Source organism: Monodon monoceros, unplaced genomic scaffold (assembly GCF_005190385.1).
Source record: "Monodon monoceros isolate NGI ecotype Baffin Bay Population unplaced genomic scaffold, NGI_Narwhal_1 Super_Scaffold_15, whole genome shotgun sequence".
Lineage (NCBI taxonomy): Eukaryota > Metazoa > Chordata > Mammalia > Artiodactyla > Monodontidae > Monodon > Monodon monoceros.
The window spans coordinates 16,363,245-16,384,320 of record NW_021703771.1 but is presented as its reverse complement, the minus strand read 5'-3'; positions in this window follow the sequence as shown (position 1 = coordinate 16,384,320).

Sequence of the window (21,076 nt, the reverse complement as noted above, 5' to 3'; positions counted from 1 at the left end):
ACCAAAGCAATCTACAAATTCAATGTAATCCCTATCAAATTACCAATGGCATTTTTTACGGAACTAGAACAAATCATCTTAAAATTTGTATGGAGACACAAAAGACCCCAAATATCCAAAGCAGTCTTGAGGGAAAAAAATGGAGCTGGAGGAATCAGACTCCCTGACTTCAGATTATACTACAAAGCTACAGTAATCAAGACAATATGGTACTGGCACAAAAAGAGAAACATAGATCAATGGAACAAGATAGAAAGCCCAGAGATAAACCCACGCACCTATGGTCAACTAATCTATGATAAAGGAGGCAAAGATATACAATGTAGAAAAGACAGTCTCTTCAGTAAGTGGTGCTGGGAAAACTGGATAGCTACATGTGAAAGAATGTAATTAGAACACTCCCTAACACCATACACAAAAATAAACTCAAAATGGATTAGATACCTAAGTGTAAGACTGGACACTATAAAACTCTTAGAGGAAAACATAGGAAGAACACTCTTTGACATAAATCACAGCAAGATCTTTTTTGATCCACCTCCTAGAGTAATGGAAATAAAAACAAAAATAAACAATGGGACCTAATGGAACTTCAAAGCTGTTGCACAGCAAAGGTAACCATAAACAAGACAAAAAGACAACCCTCTGAATGGGAGAAAATATTAGCAAATGAATCAATGAACAAAGGATTAATCTCCAAAATATATAAATAGCTCATGCAGGTCAATTTTAAAGAAACAAGCAACCGAATCCAAAGATGGGCAGGAGACCTAAATAGACATTTCTGCAAAGAAGACATACAGATGGCCAAGAAGCACATGAAAAGCTTCTCAACATCACTAATTATTAGAGAAATGCAAATGAAAACTACAGTGAGGTATCACCTCACACCAGTTAGAATGGGCATCATCAGAAAATCTACAAACAACAAATGCTGGAGAGGGTGTGGAGAAAAGGGAACCCTCTTGCACTGTTGGTGGGAATGTAAATTGATACAGCCACTATTGCAACAGTATGGAGGTTCCTTAAAAAACTAAAAATAGAATTACCATATGGTCCAGCAATCCCACTACTGGGCATATACCCAGAGAAAATCATAATTCAAAGGACACATGCATACCAATGTTCATTGCAGCACTATTTTCAATAGCCAGGCCATGGATCAACCTAAATGCCCATCGATAGACGAATGGATAAAGAAGATGTGGTACATATATACGATGGAATATTACTCAGCCATAAAAAAGAACGAAATTGAGTCATTTGTTGAGACATGGATGTATCTAGAGACTGTTATACAGAGTGAAGTAAGTCAGAAAGAGAAAAACAAATATCGTATATTAACACATGTATGTGGAACCTAGAAAAATGGTACAGATGAACCGATTTGTGGGGCAGAAACAGAGACACAGATGTAGAGAACCAACGTATGGATACCAAGGGGGGAAAACCGCAGTGGGGTGGGGATGGTGGTGTGCTGAATTGGGCGATTGGGATTGACATGTATACACTGATGTGTATAAAATTGATGACTAATAAGAACCTGCAGTATTAAAAAAAAAAACAAGTTTTAAAAAAAAACTTATTTTATTTATATTGTAGTATAGTTGATTAACAATGTTATATTAGTTTCAAGTATACAGCAAAATGATTCAGTTGTATTAATACATATACATGTATCCTCTTTCAAATTCTTTTCCCATTTAGGTTATTACAGAATACTAAGCAGAGTTCCCTGTGCTATACAGTAGGTCCTTTTTGGTTATCTATTTTAAATATAGTAGTGTGCATCTTTTAATCCCAACCTCCTGGTTTATTCCTGCCCCACACTTCCCCCCATGGTAACCATAAATTCATTCTCTAAGTCTATGAATCTATTTCTCTTTTGTAAATATGTTCATTTGTATCATAAAAAAAACCAATTTTGAATGCAAATTAAGTGCTTTGTTCTTTTCAGGACTCTGGATATCACATATTGCAATGTTCTGTGTAAGGGTTCAGTGAGAATAATTATTAAAACCCTTCCTGTGAGGGAAGTATAGCAAAGAAGTTTCCAGTTTTTGCAGTGTGCTGCCCAATGAGGTTGATTACACAATTTATGCTTATTTACATGAGAGGAAAAGAAGTTTCTAGATAAGTTACATAGAAGGGAGGCATCATTAACCTGCTTCATCGGGTCTGGATTTGCTCCATCCAAACTCTCTTGTTTTTGTGTGGGTGCCCAGAGATGTTGAGAGGGACACTTCCCCCTTAGAGTATGGCCTCATAAAATCTAGGGACACAGACAGGAATCAAGACTGGTAGGTGACCTCTGTAGAGGTCCTCTGTGATGACATACACACTAAGGGGACAACAGACAAGGTCCCTGGGCACAGGTTATCCATGCTTGCAAGAATGATTGTCATGGTTGCAAAAATGAAGTGGTGCTAAGGATGATGACTCCCTCTCTCCCCTTCGTGAGTGTTTGAACAGTGCCCCTCCTGGTGTCCTTTGTGGCTTCCTGCCATCCTTGGGATGCAGGAGACTCAGCAATATTGCCCATGAGGTATTACACCTAGTAGTTGCCCACCTAGAAGTCCTTTCTTCTCTAGGGTGGCCCAGGTCTCCTCTTCACTTTCTGCTCCACCCCAGCCCGAGGGAATATTTTCTACCCTGGAAGGAACCTTCCACTTTCCTGTCTCCCTTTAAAAACATTTTGTCTGGGACTTCCCTGGTGGTGCAGTGGTTGAGAATCCACCTGCCAATGCAGGGGACACGGGTTCGAGCCCTGGTCCAGGAAGATCCCACATGCCGTGGAACAACTAAGCCCGTGCGCCACAACTACTGAGCCTGTGCTCTAGAGCCAACAAGCCACAACTACTGAGCCTACAAGCCACAACTACTAAAGCCCACACACCTAGAGCCCATGCTCCACCGCAATGAGAAGACTGCACACCGCAACGAAGAGCAGCTCCCACTCGCCGCAACTAGAGAAAGCCCGCACGCAGCAACGAAAACCCAATGCAGCCAAAAATAAATAAATAAATTAAATTAAAAACAAAAAATAAATTTTGCCTACAGATACAAATCCTTTTTCTTTTAAGCCTTCTGTGTAGAAAAAATAAAAATAATCCTTCTCATCAAACCCAGAGCTTTAGTCAGTCAAAGCTAGTTCCCCTTTTTGCAGAGGACAAAGACAGCTTAAACTTGAAACCCTTCAAAAACAGTCAAGAAAGGCAGGAAAAACAAACCAGCTAATTGCCATATGAAAGTGGCTTGTTTATATCCTGCCAAAGTCGCAAAAATCTCACGTTTATGTTTTGTCGGAGTTTTAGTCCATGGTAGACCCAGCCAACAGCTTATTTAGGGAAAAATGGGCACATTACTGAAAAACCTACCTAAACTGATTGGTCTTGTGCAGGCCAATGTGCAGGCTATGGATTCCTCACTTCCCTTTACAACTCACAGGCATTGTGCTGGCTTTCTTGATTTTGTGGGTTTGAGTTAAAGGTCTCTGTTTGACTCACCCCTGCTGTCTTTTCACATCAAGATGTTAAAATGCCAGATTTGGAGCTACTTAGCCTTGGTACACCTGTTTCATTCACTAAGGAGTTCAAAGGTTTGTGCAGGAAGGATCAAATCCTATTTAGACTAGACCATGAAATATGAGTGCTGGATGGAAGAGACTTCATCCGGGATATCCACCTGCTTTAATATTGATTCAGTAGCAAAATTAATCTTTAATGTTTCAAAAGTCAACATTTGATTTTGGTAGTAGGAGCAGCCTGGAGCCCAGCGAGCTCTCCCTCCTGTGTGTGCTCTGTTTGCAGCTGATGCACTTTCCTTTCATAGGTCAGTGCACGTGGTTCATTGGAGGCAGCCATCAAGGAAGAAAGAACTCATTTCACTTTGATGGTTTCACAAATTTATCAAGACTGTATTTGCGTTGTTGAGTAGAATAAAAGGGTTACCATTTTTCAAAACTCAGGGAACTGGATTTCCATCCTCAACACTCTTGCTTTTGGGGGGTTTCTTTTGTCCTCTCTGCCCCTTCCACCAAAATTTTTCCCAGGTATATCTATGCTTCACTCAAATATCAATTTACCAGTCAGGCGTTCCCTGACTACCTCCAGGGTTAAATGAGAAAATAATTTAGGAGGCTACTGAACTAGCCCAGACGAGATACACCAGTGTAACCCAACTAGGGTGGTAACACTAGAGGTGGAGAAGTGGAAAGAATCAGGGTACATAAGTGTTTGTTGGAAGGAATAGGTAACACTTTCCATCTGTTGAACATTTGCTATGTGTCGGACATGTTGCCAGGTGTTTTATACATACTGCCTTATTTACCTTATTTACCCTTAAAGTGACTTTAAGGAAGAGGTGTGATATCTCCATTGCATAAATGAGGAAGTTGACCCTTTTGGAGATACAATAACATACCACAAGTCACACGTAATTGTTGGGGTTGCTATTTGGATTCAGGCCTGTTTGATGAGAGCAAGAGAGAGAGAGAGAGCAAAAGACATATCTGTGTATCTATACAGAGAGACACAGATGTATAGGTCTACCTAAATCTGTGATGGTTAATTTTATGTGCCAACTTAAGAATGTGCTTTTGGATACGATTAACATTTAAATTGGTGAACTTTGAGAAGCAGATTGCCCTCCATCATGTAGGTGGGCCTCATCTAATCAGTTGAAGCCCTGAATAGAATAAAAAGATTGGCCTCCTGGAGCAAGAGGGAATGCTCCAGCAGATCACCTTCAGACTTCATCTGCACCATAGGCTGTCCTGAGTCTCAAGCCTGTTGGGCCATACTGTGGATTTGGACTTCCCAGCCTCCATAATCATATGAGCTAATTCCTTGAAATAAATCTCTTTCCTAAGGTTGGCTAGGAGTTGATATTAAGGACTCTGGATGATTGGAACATGGATGTTCACTATGCTATCCTTTTTACCTTTGTATATGTTTGAAATTTCCCAAAGTAAAAAGATTTTTTTTGTTGTTGTTTTTATTTAGTCATCATTTTGCGTGATTGTGATTTTCCACTTATTCTTTTTTGTCTTTGCCAAATTTTTCATCATGGTAGTGATTTACTTTAAATAATGGGGAGAATACTTTTAGGCAAGGAATAAAAGAAAAAATTTAGTCTCTTTATCAGAGACTAAAAAATCTCCATATGTATGTATGCATACACACACACACACACATACACACACACACACACACACACACACACATTCATTCTTTTTCTCCGGATAACCCTGACTAATGCAATATCTATCTACCTATCTATCTATCTATCTATCTACCTACCTATCACAAGAGAGGGAAATGTACAATTGAGAGAGCTAGGACAAAGGGATGATTGTGACATTGAAATTAGAGGTCACCAGCCATGGGAATAACTACTGTCATGATGTATGGAAGAAAACAACCATTTAAAATGTTTATCTTTTGTTTGATGGTTTTCTTTCCTGGACACAAATGATTTTCAGTTTCGAACATAGTCTCTATATGATAAACTAGTTAGATTACCTTATATATTGTATACGTATTTTTATACAAATTTGCCAGACACTCATTTGCGTACACACATGCACGCACACACACACACACACACACACACACACACACACACACAGTCTTGGCCAAGAATACCTATCTGGTTCTGTAGACTTGAGGGGCATTGCTGCCCTCTGTTACTTCTAGGGTAACACAGAATGAGCATGGCAGCTCACCCTAATAAGGTAGACATTCCTTTATTGAAGAGAGAGCCATGGCAGAAGGAACATTTTCTTATTTCGCAAGCAACATCCTTGTTCTAGTGGTAAGGATGCTAAGATGCCTCCCTCTGAGAACTTGGGAGGTTACACTGTGATGGCCCAGCTGGTAAGGCAAAACAGAGCCTGGCAAACAACAAAAAATGCATTTCAGCCCTTCTAGCTCAAGTGGCTCCAGCTCTAGGATGATACAAGAGGGACTCAGTAAAAGGATAGTGAAAGACTGAAAATGTCATGGTGACATTATCTTTTGGAAATACCAGACTATCAGTTAAAGTGCTGCTTCCCAATGATACCGTTTGCAGGATTTGTGGCTGAAATTTGTGGGTTGTCTATTACAGTTCACAGAAGACGCTTTACTGAGAGTTTTATGGGGAAAACTCTCCCCACCCCTGACTCAGCAGGAATTGTGTCTAGTTGTGCATTCTGTGTACATCCTAGCTCAATTTATAGTGTTGGTAAATGGCAATAAGTTGAGGATATGTGACAACTAATTGCCTTTAGTTATAGAAAGAAGTTTTAGAGTGAAAACACATGTGCCTAAAGCTTCATGTTTTCTGTGAAGAGTATCACTGGTTTTTATAGGACTACAGAGCATACTTGAAGTAGCAAAGATTTGAATTTCTTTTTCTGAGATTTATAAGAACTTCATCAATTGTGTAGATCCCCTAGCCACATACAGAATGTGGAAATACAGGTATATTTTTGCTAAATGATATAGATGCCTCCCAGCAAATTCAGCTTTAAAGCTAATATGATTTCCCTTGAATGTCCTTTAAAAGTTAGGGGTGATTTCCCAAACGGGCAAAATCTTCTAACAATCTTAACTGCAAACTTTTTTTTTTTTTAATTTTTTGGTGGGGGGCTGTGTTGGGTCTTCGTTTCTGTGCGAGGGCTTTCTCTAGTTGCGGCAAGCGGGGGCCACTCTTCATCGCGGTGCGCAGGCCTCTTACTGTCGTGGCCTCTCTTGTTGCGAAGCACAGGCTCCAGATGCGCAGGCTCAGTAGTTGTGGCTCACGGGCCTAGTTGCTCCGCGGCATGTGGGATCTTCCCAGACCAGGGCTTGAACCTGTGTCCCCTGCATTGGCAGGCAGACTCCCAACCACTGTGCCACCAGGGAAGCCCCTTAACTGCAAACTTTTAATGAAACAGTGGATAGCCCAATGGCACAATGGAATTTGGAGTGCACTAAATATTTTGATGTTAGGTTATTAGCTCCAATTCAAGAACTCAGTTTTTCCTTGTATTTTCCTAACTTTTACCCAATATCATCATTTCTTCCCTCAACTCGTCATCTCCAGTACCACAGATATTTTTCCTAATTATCATAACCACCCTTATTGTCCTTATTTTCATGTCATTATTTATTAATAAAGAGTTACTGGTAGACAAACACAGTGGAGGAATGTAGATAAAGAAACAGTGCCCTACCCTCCAGGGGCTTACAATCTATAGAGGAGTGTATAGTTGCTAATAATAATACTGTGGCACTTCACAGTATTGCAAATATGTTATTATAAATTATTTCTTTTAAGCTTTCAACAAATTCTTAAACAGGTATGTTAGGTGTGTTTTTTTGAAGTATAGTTGATTTACAAATATTATATGTTATAGGTGTATACTATAGTGATTCACAATTTTAAAGGTTATATTTCATTTATAGTTATTATAAAATATTGCCTATATTCCCTGTTTTGTACAATATATCCTTGTAACTTATTTTATACATCATAGTTTGTACCTCTTAATCCCTTACCCCTATCTTGCCCCTCCCCACTTCCTTCTCCCACTGGTAAGCACTCGTTTGTTCTCTGTATTTGTGAATCTGCTTCTTTTTCATTATATTCACTAGTTTATTGTATTTTTTTAGATTCCACATATAAGTGATATCATACAGTATTTGTCTTTCCCTGTCTAACTTATTTCACTTAGCATAATGCCCTCCAAGTCCATCCTTGCTGTTGCAAATGGCAAGCTTTCATTCTTTTTTATGTGTATATATATATGTATATATATATATATATATTTATGTGCGCGTGTGTGTGTGTATATATATATATATATATATACATACTATATGTATACATACCACATCCTCTTTCTCCATTCATCTGTTGATGGACATTTAGGTTGCTTCCATATCTTGGCAATTATAAATAATGCTGCTATGAACATTGGGGTGTGCGTATGTTTTGTGGGTTTTTTATATATGCCCAGGAGTAGAATTGCTGGATCATATAGTAGTTCTATTTTTAGTTATGTGAGGAACCTCCATAGTGTCTTCCACAGAGGCTGCACCCATTTACATTCCCACCAACAGTGCACGAGGGCTCCCCTTTCTCCACATCCTTAACATTTGTTGTTTGTGTTCTTTTTGATGATAGCCTTTCTGACAGTTGTGAGGTGATATCTCATTGTGGTTTTGATTTGCATTTGCCTGATGACTAGCGATGTTGAGCACCTCGGCCATCTGAATGTCCTTTTTGGAAAAATGTCTATTCAGATCTTCTGCCCATTCTTAATCAGGTTGTTTGTTTCTCACTGTTGGTAGGTTAGGTATTTTTATGCCTCTTAAAACTCAGAGAAGTGAAGTGACCTGCCCAGTCCTTGCCCAGCCCCTTGATGGAGCATAAGCTGTGCTCTTTTCATGATAGTATGTTACACCTAGCTGTGACGGTCACTTGTGTCAACTTGAATCGTCCAAAGGATGTCCAGATATGTGGTTAAACATTATTTCTGAATTGGTGGACTGACTGCAGCAGAAGATTCCCCAAAAGAGGTGGACATCCTCCAGTCTATTGAGGATCAGAATAGAGGGAAAGGGCAGATGAACGTTGAAATCACTCTGCGCTGCTGACTGAGCTGGGACATTGATCTTCTGCTCTCACCACTCTTAGATTCTCAGGCCTTCAGGCCCAGACTGCATCTACAACATTGGCTGTCCTGGTCTCCAGCTTAGAGGTAGCAGATCTCAGCCTCCAGAAGTGTATGAGGCAGCACTTATTTTATACCTTGGTTCTCTTTTTCTTGAGAACTCTGATACACTAACAAAGCTTTTTCTTTAACACAGAACTCTATATTTCTCTTTTAGTATAGTCCATATCTAATAGAGCAATTATTCATACCACATGTAGCTGGTAGATGCTACTCCATCTAAAATCTAGAGGCTGTCAACCACATATCATGTCACTGTTGTATTCTAGTCAGTTGAATTGGACCCCACGATAATACAATGAAACAGACCTAGTTTTTCTCTCATTATGTCAACCTTCTCTCTGTAGTGACAAAAAAAAAAGAGTTGAAGCCAACAGAAAGAGAATTTCATATAAACCTACCTAGGCATGTGGGATGATGCATGATAATATCTTTTCTCAATGTAATGAAGCAGAATAAGCATTGAGAACCATCATATCATACGATAGTTCTATCCTTACAGCTCTCAGATTTTAGAATGCACATTATATACAATTAATTCCCTACTTGCTCAATGTAGAGAAAAGTGAGGTTGTCTCAACAACATCCATACTACATTTTCACCCATTTTGTGGCTGAGTTTAGATGTAATTTATCTCTCCACCCACCCCTGTAAAGATGGACTCTGATGACCTTATCCAATCAGAGAAGGCATGCCCTCCTTCAGTGTGATTGATAAAGAATGGTCCAGTTAAACCAAAGGTCAGGACTCTTATTCGATTGTCAAGAGAAAATTCTTACTTCTCCAGTTTTCCTGTCCCCTGACCCCACAACCCACAGTTAATATGAAGCATGAAAGACATTGTTGTTAAAAGCCATATGAAAACCATGAAAAGAAACCACCAACACGGAGCAGGGCAGATCTGAGCAAACTGCCGAAAATGGGCCCAGAGTCATAGCTAGGCTCTGCCTGAAATCCACCCTACCTCTGGAGTTTTCTGTTTCTACATCAATAAATTGCTCTAATTATTTAAGTTTCTATCTTTGGGTTTTGTTATTTGCAACCAATAGTATCCTCACTGAAACAATCCGTTGAGAATACGTTATTAGGAAGGAAGAATTCCAGAGCTGAATATTATTTATAAATTTTAACTCATCTAGGACAAGACAAAGTGTTCCTGTATATTCACTTTAAAAAACAACAACAAATAAAAAGGATATATAAATGTTTTATGGACCTTCAAAAGTGAAAATTTCAAGAAGATTTTAATTAGGTTCTGCTTCCTTAAAAACCAAAAAGAAGATTATCTCTAAGATAACAAGATTCCACGCAGCAGGAGACTTTATTGCTCAGTATTTGCACATCAATCCCACTGAAAAATGAACACTTAGGTCCATCTTGGTAGCCTAATCACTGTACAAATTGGTGTACTTATGAAATGGTTGATTTTCTGCCACCTCGGGGGATAATATTCTGCAATAGCTATTCACCAGCGAATGCCCTTGCCCACCGTGTTTAGCTTTCTTATGAAGAGAGTCACTCATTAGGTTAAGTAAGAATTACTATTTTCCTGAAAACTATGATTATATAAAAATTCTGATCATGGATAGGCCCTTGATTAAAAATTCAAGAAAGGTACAAATCACACAAGAAGATGATGTTCAAGCTCGCGCTACTGTTAATGTCGAAATGATTCTAATCAACTAGGGAACCTAAGTCCAATCCAAAACCATTTTTAGCTCATATTTGAACTGCAAACAATGGCTGTATTGGCGAATGTATTACAAATTGTGCTTTGATGTCATATGATGGATGGGTAGGAGTCACTAGGCCATTGTCTATCCAAAATATCTCTCTGGCTGTGAATGATGCAACTATGAGTAAGACTTAATTCACATCACACCTCCTCCCCTCTTCCCAATCTGGAAGTGGACTTGCTCTGTGTACTATTGCTGCCTCTGTATCTTGAAGCACAAAGACAGAAGAGCAGAGACATCCTCTGAAGGAAAGTTGTTTGGCTAGAACTCTTTATTCTTGATATTCTGTCTACCTGAAAAATGCATCTTCAGCTGCAAACCTGCACAAGAATTTCTGTATGCAAGTAATTCCCATCAGACTGTATAAACCAGCTGAAAACAGATATTTTAACTGTGGTCTAAACTAATGTATTAAGTTTAGGGTACATGAATCATTTATATTCAAAGATAATATTCCCCAATACAGTTAAGTTTTATCTGTTTATAAGAAGTCAGGATTTCTGAGTTTGGTGAGATTTTTGTTGGTTCCCATTATTATATGGATTTGAAATTGGCTTTGGCTAAATCTTAAACTCTTTGGAAATCAGATTGTTTATCTGTTAAATGAAATGTTTAGCATGGTGATCGCTGAGATTACTTTCAGTTTTAAATAACAAAGGGAATAACAATAGCATAAACAACAAAGTCCCCATCCCAATGATTCTACTAAACACAGTGGTAAAATGTATAAAGACTGGTCTTCAGTCTTGCTATAACCACATTCAGCAGCTCTGTGATTACTAATAGTCTGAAGTAGATGGATCATCCAAGATTTTACATCTTATGGGTAGTTTAGGAATTAACTTAGAACCAGCAGAATCCTCCATCCCTCTTCAGAGACAGGGACAACAAAGGGATACCACTTCGCCTAATCACTCCTGGAACAGAAGGGAGTGTCCAGAACAATCCAGTAAGTAAATTAAACAGGCAGGTGACATTCCTAATAGGTCATTTTTGCTAAGGCTGTAGCTCTTTAGTGGGTGATGGCAGCCCTATCCAAGTAGTGGGGTTAAGGAAGAAAGCATTGCAAAAGGAGAAATTGAAACACATTTGTTGGGTCTATTTATAGCCTCAGGCATTGCCACCAAATTGAAACCATCCAGAGACTGTTTTTCTTTTTCTTTTTTTTTTTTTTGACTGAGGAATTATTTAGATCTCAGAGCAATTAAGTAGAAGCTTGACTTTGAAACAATAACAAAATCAAAACCAATACCAATTTCTGAATGAACTGTTGCATTTCCTCTAGCTGTAAAGCTTCAGTGCTCCATCATGGGGGGTGGAGAAGGAGGGAAAAAGGGGGTTGATTGTTTTAACTGGGTTTGATTTTCATACAGTATCCTGATTTGTTATCCAATATTTGTGTTCCTCTAAGTTTGTGCATCTTAGTTATATAATGTTTGTTCCATGATCTTTCTAAATAGTACCATAAGAAAAGTCATCTGCATCCATACTGAAGGAACTTCAAGCACAGAATGCATTTTACATTTTTTAAAAATCATCTAATACAGCAAGCTTTCTAAAAGTGGAATGGTATTATTCATTCAATGTGTATTTATTGAGGACCAACTCTGTACCAAGCCTAGTGCTAGCCACTGGAGATATATATATATCTCCAATATATATATAACAATACCGACCGGATCCCAATTCTCATGGAGTTTACAGACTAATAGGGAAGACAGACGTTCAACAAGCAAATCCACCACAGTGTGACAGGTGTTATAACAGGTAATGAACAGACTGCTGCAAGAACAAAGAAGGCCCGTCTATCCCAACCTGAAATCAGGGAGGCTTCCCTTAAAAAGTGACACCTGATGGAGACCTTCAAGATGGTGGAGGAATAAGACGTGGAGATCACCTTCCTCCCCACAGTTACATCAAAAATGCATCTACATATGGAACAACTCCTACAAAACACCTACTGAATGCTGGCAGAAGACCTCAGACTTCCCAAAAGGTAAGAAATTCCCCACGTACCTGGCCATGTGGCTGACAGAGTATTGGTGCTCTGGCCAGGTGTCAGGCCTGTGCCTCTGATGTGGGACAACCAAGTTCAAGACATTGGTCCACCAGAGACCTCCTGGATCCACATAATATCAAACGGTGAAAGCTCTCCCAGAGATCTCCATCTCAACACTAAGACCGAGCTCCACTCAACGACCAGCAAGCTACAGTGCTGGACACCCTACTCCAAACAACTAGCAAGACAGGAACACAACCCCACCCATTATCAGAGAGGCTGCCTAAAATCATAATAAGGTCATAGACACCCCAAAACACACCACCAGACATGGTCCTGCCCACCAGAAAGACAAGTCCAGCCTCATCCACCATAACACAGACACTACTCCCCTCCACCAGGAAGCCTACACAACCAACTGAACCAACCTTAGCCACTGGGGGCAGACACCAAAAACAACAGGAACTACAAACCTGCAGCCTGCAGGTTAAATGTTTCTTGTATTTTCTCCATTCTATTCCCTAGATTTTGGATCATTTTGACTATCATTACTCTGAATTCTTTTTCAGGTAGACTGCCTATTTCCTCTTCATTTGTTTGGTCTGGTGGGGTTTTACCTTGTTCCTTCATCTGCTGTGTGTTTCTCTGTCTTCTCAGACTTCAGACTATACTACAAAGCTACAGTAATCAAGACAGTATGGTACTGGCACAAAAACAGAAATATAGATCAATGGAACAGGATAGAAAACCCAGAGGTAAACCCATGCACATATGGTCACCTTATTTTTGATAAAGGAGGCAAGAATATACAATGGAGAAAAGACAGCCTCTTCAATAAGTGGTGCTGGGAAAACTGGACAGCTACATGTGAAAGAATGAAATTAGAACACTCCCTAACACCCAACACAAAAATAAACTCAAAATGGATTAAAGACCTAAATGTAAGGCCAGACACTATTAAACTCTTAGAGGAAAACATAGGCAGAACACTCTATGACATAAATCACAGCAAGATCCTTTTTAACCCACCTCCTAGAGAAATGGAAATAAAAACAAAAATAAACAAATGGGACCTAATGAAACTTCAAAGCTTTTGCACAGCAAAGGAAACCATAAACAAAACGAAAAGACAGCCCTCAGAATGGGAGAAAATATTTGCAAACGAGGCAACTGACGAAGGATTAATCTCCAAAATTTACAAGCAGCTCATGCAGCTCAATATCAAAAAAAACAAACAACCCAATCCAGAAATGGACAGGAGACCTAAATAGACATTTCTCCAAGGAAGATATACAGATTGCCAACAAACACATGAAAGGATGCTGAACATCACTAATCATTAGAGAAATGCAAATCAAAACTACAATGAGATACCATCTCACACCCATCAGAATAGCCGTCATCAAAAAATCTACAAACAATAAATGCTGGAGAGGGTGTGGAGAAAAGGGAACCCTCTTGCACTGTTGGTGGGAATGTAAATTGATACAGCCACTATGGAGAACAGTATGGAGGTTCCTTAAAAAAACTAATGATAGAACTACCATGTGACCCAGCAATCCCACTGCTGGGCATATACCTGGAGAAAACTATAATTCAAAAAGAGACATGTGGCCACTGGGTCTGCACGTACGGAGCCTGTGCTCCGCAACGGGAGAGGCCATGGCAGTGAGAGGCCCGTGTACCGCAAAAAAAAAAAAAAAGAGTCATGTACCACAGTGTTCATTGCAGCTCTGTTTACAGTAGCCAGGACATGGAAGCAGCCTAAGTGTCCATAGACAGATGAATGGATAAAGAAGATGTTGCACACATATACAGTGGAATATTACTCAGCCATAAAAAGAAACAGAATTGAGTTATTTGTAGTGAGGTGGATGGACCTAGAGTCTGTCATACAGAGTGAAGTCAGTCAGTCAGAGAAAAACAAGTATCATATGTTAACACATATATGTGGAATCTAAAAAAAAGGTTCTGAAGAACCTAGGGGCAGGACGGGAATAAAGACGCAGACGTAGAGAATGGACTTGAGGACAAGGGGAGAGGGAAGGGTAAGCTGGGACGGAGTGAGAGAGTGGCAGGGACATATATACACCACCAAATGTAAGGTAGATAGCTTACCTATCTAAGCAGCCGCATAGCACAGGGAGATCAGCTCGGTGCTTTGTGACCACCTAGAGGGGTGGGATAGGGAGGGTGGGAGGGAGACACAAGAGGGAGGAGATATGGGGATATATGAATATGTAGAGCTGATTCACTTTGTTATAAAGCAGAAACTAACACACCATTTAAAACAATTATACTCCAATAAAGATGTAAAAAAGTGACACCTGAGGCAGGGAGTCTGATGATTTGGGATTTGAGTTCAAGTGATTTGTTCAGAGTAGCAGACAACTCACCAATAAACCTAACAAAGACAGTGAGCTCCTCCTATGTGCCAGGCACTGTTCTTTGTGCTTCATATTTCATCTAACTCTCACAAGAAGTCTTCACGATAAATACTATTATTCTTATTGTGAGGCTGAAGCTTTAAGATTAAGTGAATTTTCCAATGTTCTATGACTAATAAGTAGCAAAACCAGGGTTCCAATCCTGGTCAGTTTGACTTTAAAGCCCATGATATTTCTAATGTCTAGCCATATAAAAAAAACTTTCAGCTAAAATATAGGGGAAGTGTTTCAAATACACTAACTCTTTAAAATAGTATGATAGTTATCATTGGAAAATATTAGACTGATTGACCATTAAAGATGATAGGCTGACCACACACAATTCTGTCCTCTGTCTCCAGAGACTACATTGTAATGTCAGTAAAGGGGAAAAAAATGTGTAGAAACCTACAGGTATAAAAAGAATGGTGGAGTCATCATCATTCATGAACCAACGATTTCTGGGGAACAAAAGGAGAACGAGTAATGGTTGCTGATGAAACAGGACAGAGGAAGCTGAAACCTTAATGAATGTAGAAGAAAATGACTAGGAAGGAGCAGATTTGCCTCCTAGGACTTGGGAGAGGCTCAAGAGTGGAGTGGGAATGGAAGTGGAACAGTGGGAGTGAGGCCTTGGATGGAAAGAAGGGGATCAATTGAAAGTATGTACTTGGAACAATTGGACAAATCTTTCTAAAATGGAGATCATCTGTGCCTGGGAATTGAACTCCCAAGCAGAAGACTGAACGTCTTTTATTTGGAGGAGCTGAATGGCTCCAAAGACAAAACGTTCTAGCATCCCCTAATGAAAGGGGTGGCTGGCTCTCTTTCTGATCCACCTAAAGCAATGCCTGGCTGTCAACAAGCCAAACTGGGTTTTAGTGACTCAGTTTTAAATATGAGGAATCAACAAAAATGCAGACATTTGAGAAAAGCCTCCAATGTGAACAATAGGGAAAACAAGCAAACAAGGGGGAAAAGAAATAAAAAGACCTAGGAGAAAATAGGGTTCATGTAACAGAAAGAAGTTTAAAAAAAGATGAGAAATAAACCTCCAACGAGCATCCTTTGAGATACAAGAGAAGATATTGCATCCATAAAACAAAATCAGGATACATAAAAAAAAGGAACAATTGGAAACAAGAAAGAGTTCTTGGGACTTAAAAATGAGATTGACAACATATTAAATTCAATAGACAGCTTGAAAGATAATGACAAGGAAATCTCCCACAATGCAGAACAAAAGGAAAAAGAGACAATAAGAAAGAAAAACTGAAAGATCAAAGATCAGTCTAGGAGGTCCAGAGAGGAAGGAATAATCAAAAAGGAAATAGACAAAACGTTCCCAGAGTCAAGGACAGCATGAATGTCCAGATTTAAATGGCCCATTGATTTTTCATCTCTTTGAATGGGCAAACGTCTATACCAAGGAACATAACTGTAAATTTCAGAAATTCTGGAATGAAGAGATGGTCCAACTACCTCTAGAGAGAAAGCACAGATTACTTTCAAAAAAGTGAAAGTCCAGAATGGCAGTGGACTTCCCAACAGCATTACTAGATGCCCAAGTTTTTGAGAGAAAATTATTTTATATCTTCGAATTCTATACTCAACCACTCATGTAGATTTTTTTTTTAATGGCAGTCATACAAAGACTCAAAACTTAACCTCCCACAAACTCTTTCTTAAGAAGTTATTTGGGGATGTGTCTGAAAACAAGGATATAAACTAAGAGAAAGATGGAATAGAGGGAAAAAGCAAATCCAAAAAGTTCCAAGAAGACAGGTGTGCAGCAGGTTAAGAGCATAACCAGTCCAATCTGAAGTAGGAGGAAAGGGGGCTCTGGCCCCCCAAAATAGGGCCTTAACACAATCTGATATGCCTCTGTTGAAAATCTGAACACAGGAAAATGAGCACATATGCAAAAGAGAAGAAAACAATAGAGAGTCAAAGAAAACAGCTGCATGAGAAAGTAAATGTAATCAAAGTATACTTCTTAGCCTTCCAGTAAATAATACATACATTACCAATTTAATTTTAAAGCTATGATATGGGGACTTCGCTGGTGGCGCAGTGGTTAAGAATCCGCCTGCCAATGCAGGGGACACGGACGGGTTCAAGCCCTGGTTCGGAAGATCCCACATGCCGCGGAGCAATTAAGCCTGTGCGCCACAACTACTGAGCCTGCGCTCTAGAGCCCGTGAGCCTCAACTACTGAAGCCCGCGCGCCTAGAGCCCATGCTCCGCAACAATAAGATTTGAGTGGCCGCAGTGAAAACCTGCACGCCGCCACGAAGAGTAACCCCCGCTCGCCGCAACTAGAAAAAGCCTGCGTGCCGCAACGAAGACCCAACACAGCCAAAATATTTATTAAATAAAAAAGGTATGATACGATTAATTTGGGAGGATAGTGTAGGAGAGGTATGCGTGTGTGTGTAAGAGAACACACGCTCATCTGACATAATGAGGAACAGTTGATTAAAATCGATAGATCAAAGAACAGCCAAATAGCCTATTCCTTGGAGATTTGGGAGTAACTACCAGAAGAAGCAAAAAAAGTTACCAGTTGTTGTCCCTAGGAAGCTGGGCTGGGAAGTAAGGAGAACGTGGGACCAAAGGTTATTACTTTGCCATCATAAGGATTTTGAGGCTATTAGATTTTTTTTTAACTATGTGCATGTTACTAAGACAAATTGATGAGTTTATAAAAGGAAAAATATATATCTGTTGAATCACCAGTTAAGAAGTCAACATAGGTTTCTGTTTAAATCTGTTAAATGTCCGTGGTCCTAACATTCAGAATGAGAATCAATGACAAGTACACAACATCAATAAACAATTTCAATACCTTGTCTACCATTCCGTTTTTATGGGTTCACGTATCTCTTTTGTTTACTTTCTCACTCAGATATTGATAAATAGGAATTCTGTGTTGAATAATTTTATTTATATGTATGTCACATAGTGAAGAATAAAATACACCTAATTGTATGCAAATGTGTTGAGAACTATTTACCAAACTGGTGATTTCAGTTCAAACTGCAAATTACATATATAAATGTTCTGAGGAGTGAGTCTAAAGAAAATTGGGAATTCTCTGCCCTATTTATTCTGTGTTGATCTTCTGAGATTTGTTAGGCTATGTTTCATGTAACATTTTTTTTCCTCAGACCTGTCTTTTGTTTAAGCAAAGGGGAAAAAAGCATAGAATAACTTTTCCTACATAGGTATATTCCTATGGCCTACCTTTGAGGGCCATATTGCATTCTGGTTTTGATGAAAATAGAATAAAGCACACGATAATTATTTGATATGAATTAAAATCATACTCATTGCCATCTGTATTTGTTCTACTAATATTGGTATTATTCAGCTTACCTCTGAAATATAAAGAATGCCTGGCACACAGCCTCTGCCTGCTGGTTCTATTCTTTCCTTGAAGGGTATTTCCATTGGTGATAAAAATGGTATTTTCCTCTTACTAGACATGTGGCCATCTCTGTCCGTCTTCCTAGAGCTGCCTGCCCTGACATGGCACAGTTCAGTGGCCTCTGGGACCTAACTTGGTTTGAATCTTGGCCCAGGTACTTAGCAGGTACGTGACTTTGGACGAGTTGCTTACTCTCTCGAAGTATAATTTTCCTCCCTTCAAAATGAAGTTAATTATTGTTGTAGAAAGATTAGCTGTAGAAAGATTAAAGAGGTAATTCAAATAAAGTCCTTAGTGAAGAGCCTAGAGCATAGTAAGTGCTCAATAAATTATTATCATTGTTACAAATTTTCTAAAGCATGGCATGGTTGAAAAATTAGTGGACTAGAGATTGGAAATACTAGGTTATTTCCAAATTCCCTTTCAGCTGTGGCATTCCATAGGGTATGATTAGGTCCTTAATATCCATCATTTGCAAGACTATTGGTGTATTTTAGTAATACAGAACATAAGCTAGTTACTAAGGAGTTATCATGACTATTTATGTATGAAGAAACACTAGATTAAGGAGAAAGACATGACTAGGAAGATGACTGTAAGAAGCAAGACTATTGCATATTCTTGAGGGAATAAGCAATGTGATACAGGACTTAAAGCAAAGAAGGAAAACAAGTCATTGAATCTTTACTATTGACCCCATATTCACTAAGAAAAATCCAAGCATTTCACAAAGATGCATCCTTTGTAATTTTAGAAACTTAGATTAAAATGTTGCAAGTTTAATTCGGTTCAACAATATTGATTATGTTCAACCATTTAATTCCCAGGTAAGTATGATGCTGTCATTAATTTTCTGCTGTAGTTTGGTTAGGATCTGAAGACTTCCTTCATTAGCTTCTTTATTAGTACATTTAAATACTCCCCTGGTTTCATTAAGCTTCAGCTGGCTTTATTCTCCATTCAGCAGCATTTGTGTTCAACAGACTTGCCAAGCTTCCTTACACATCTTCCTACAACAGATGTTGAAATGCGTTTGGTGTAAGTGACTCAGTTTTGGGGTAATGGGCCATGCTTCTTGAGTCTGGGAAAGCTATGACTTTTATAGCTACCACACCTCTATGGCCCCATGTATACCTCTTTGCCTCAGCTGCTAAGGGACTAGAAAAAAGTCCCAGGTGGACTAGTCAGATGTTCTCCTCTGGTGCCCACCACTGCACATCAACTACTACATTTTGGAGGTAATATTGGTAGCAAAATATTATGAGTTAAGGAGACTCTTTCAGACTTACTCAACCCTTTTCTTCTACTGGCACTGCAAATCTCCCAAAGACAGCCCCAGAAGTGTCTTAGCACTAACCTTGTCTGATACCATCAAACTTACCTTAATATATGCAATTGAAGTAAATAATTCCAGTCTCTCTATCTTACAAAGGGCAAATGAGAGGGAGATCTAACTCCCTAGAACAGCACTATCAAATAGAACTTTCTGATTTGATATAAATATACGTAGATCATGGAACTGAGGAATTAAATTTTTTAAATTTATTTTATTGAAGTATAGTTGATTTACAATGTTGTATTAGTTTCTGGTGTACAGCAGAGTGATTCAGATATATACATATATATATTCTTTTTCATATTCTTTTCCATTATGGTTTGTTCCAGAATACTGAATATAGTTCCCTGTGCTATACAGTAGGACCTTGTTGTTTATCCCTCCTATATATAATAGTTTGCATCTGCTAGTCCCAAAATCCCAATCCATCCCTTCCCCCTTGGCAACCACAAGTCTGTTCTGTATATCTTTGAGTCTGTTTCTGTTTCATAAATAAGTTCATTTGTGTCATATCTTAGATTCCACATATAAGTGATATCATTTGGGGTTTGTCTTTCTCTTTCTGACTTACTTCACTTTAGATGATAATCTCTGGGTCCATCCATGTTGCTGCAAATGGCATTATTTCATTCTTTTTTATGGCTGAGTAGTATTCTGTTGTATATATCTTCTTTATTCATTCATCTGTTGATGGAAGTTTGGTTGTTTTCATGTCTTGGCTATTGTAAATAGTGCTGCAATGAACACTGGGGTGCACGTATCCTTTTGAATTAAAGTTTTCTCTGGATATATGCCCAGGAGTGGGATTGCAGGATCCTGTGGTAACTCTGAGCAAGAGGAATGAGCCTCTAGTTTTCTATTTTTTGGTTGGTTTACCTAATGGGTTTGAGGAAGTCCAACAGGTACTCATGGTGAAGGCCTGGGGAAACCTACAGGTGACTGTATACCTTAGATCTGCACCTATATTCATCTACTTGCATGTGTTTAGAAGTCACCTCTATTTTCTTCTGAGTACAATATTTATAATAATAATAATAACATAGTTTAACAATCCTGAGATTTCTTTAATTTTACTTAAAATTTGGGAGAAAAGCTCTAATTTAGAGCTTGAGAAAAATATTTTCTTATCATATTCCTTCTCCCTTTAAAACATATTTAAACTACTGTGTATTATTTCATCCATTTCATCATCGGTACCATAATTTTCACATTATGAATCATAAATCATTTCATAGAGTATGAGAAGAGGGCTTCCTTTTTTGGTCTCTTATTGTTGTACCCCCAGAGCCTAAAACAATATCTGGCCAATGGTAGGCATCCCATAAATATTTGTTGAATAAATGAGCAAATTAAAGACAGCATCTTCTTTTGAAGCAGTGCTCGTTTCTGGTATCTTGTTGTTACTTTGATGTTTCTGTTTGGGCAGAGTATGAGAAAACTAGACAAA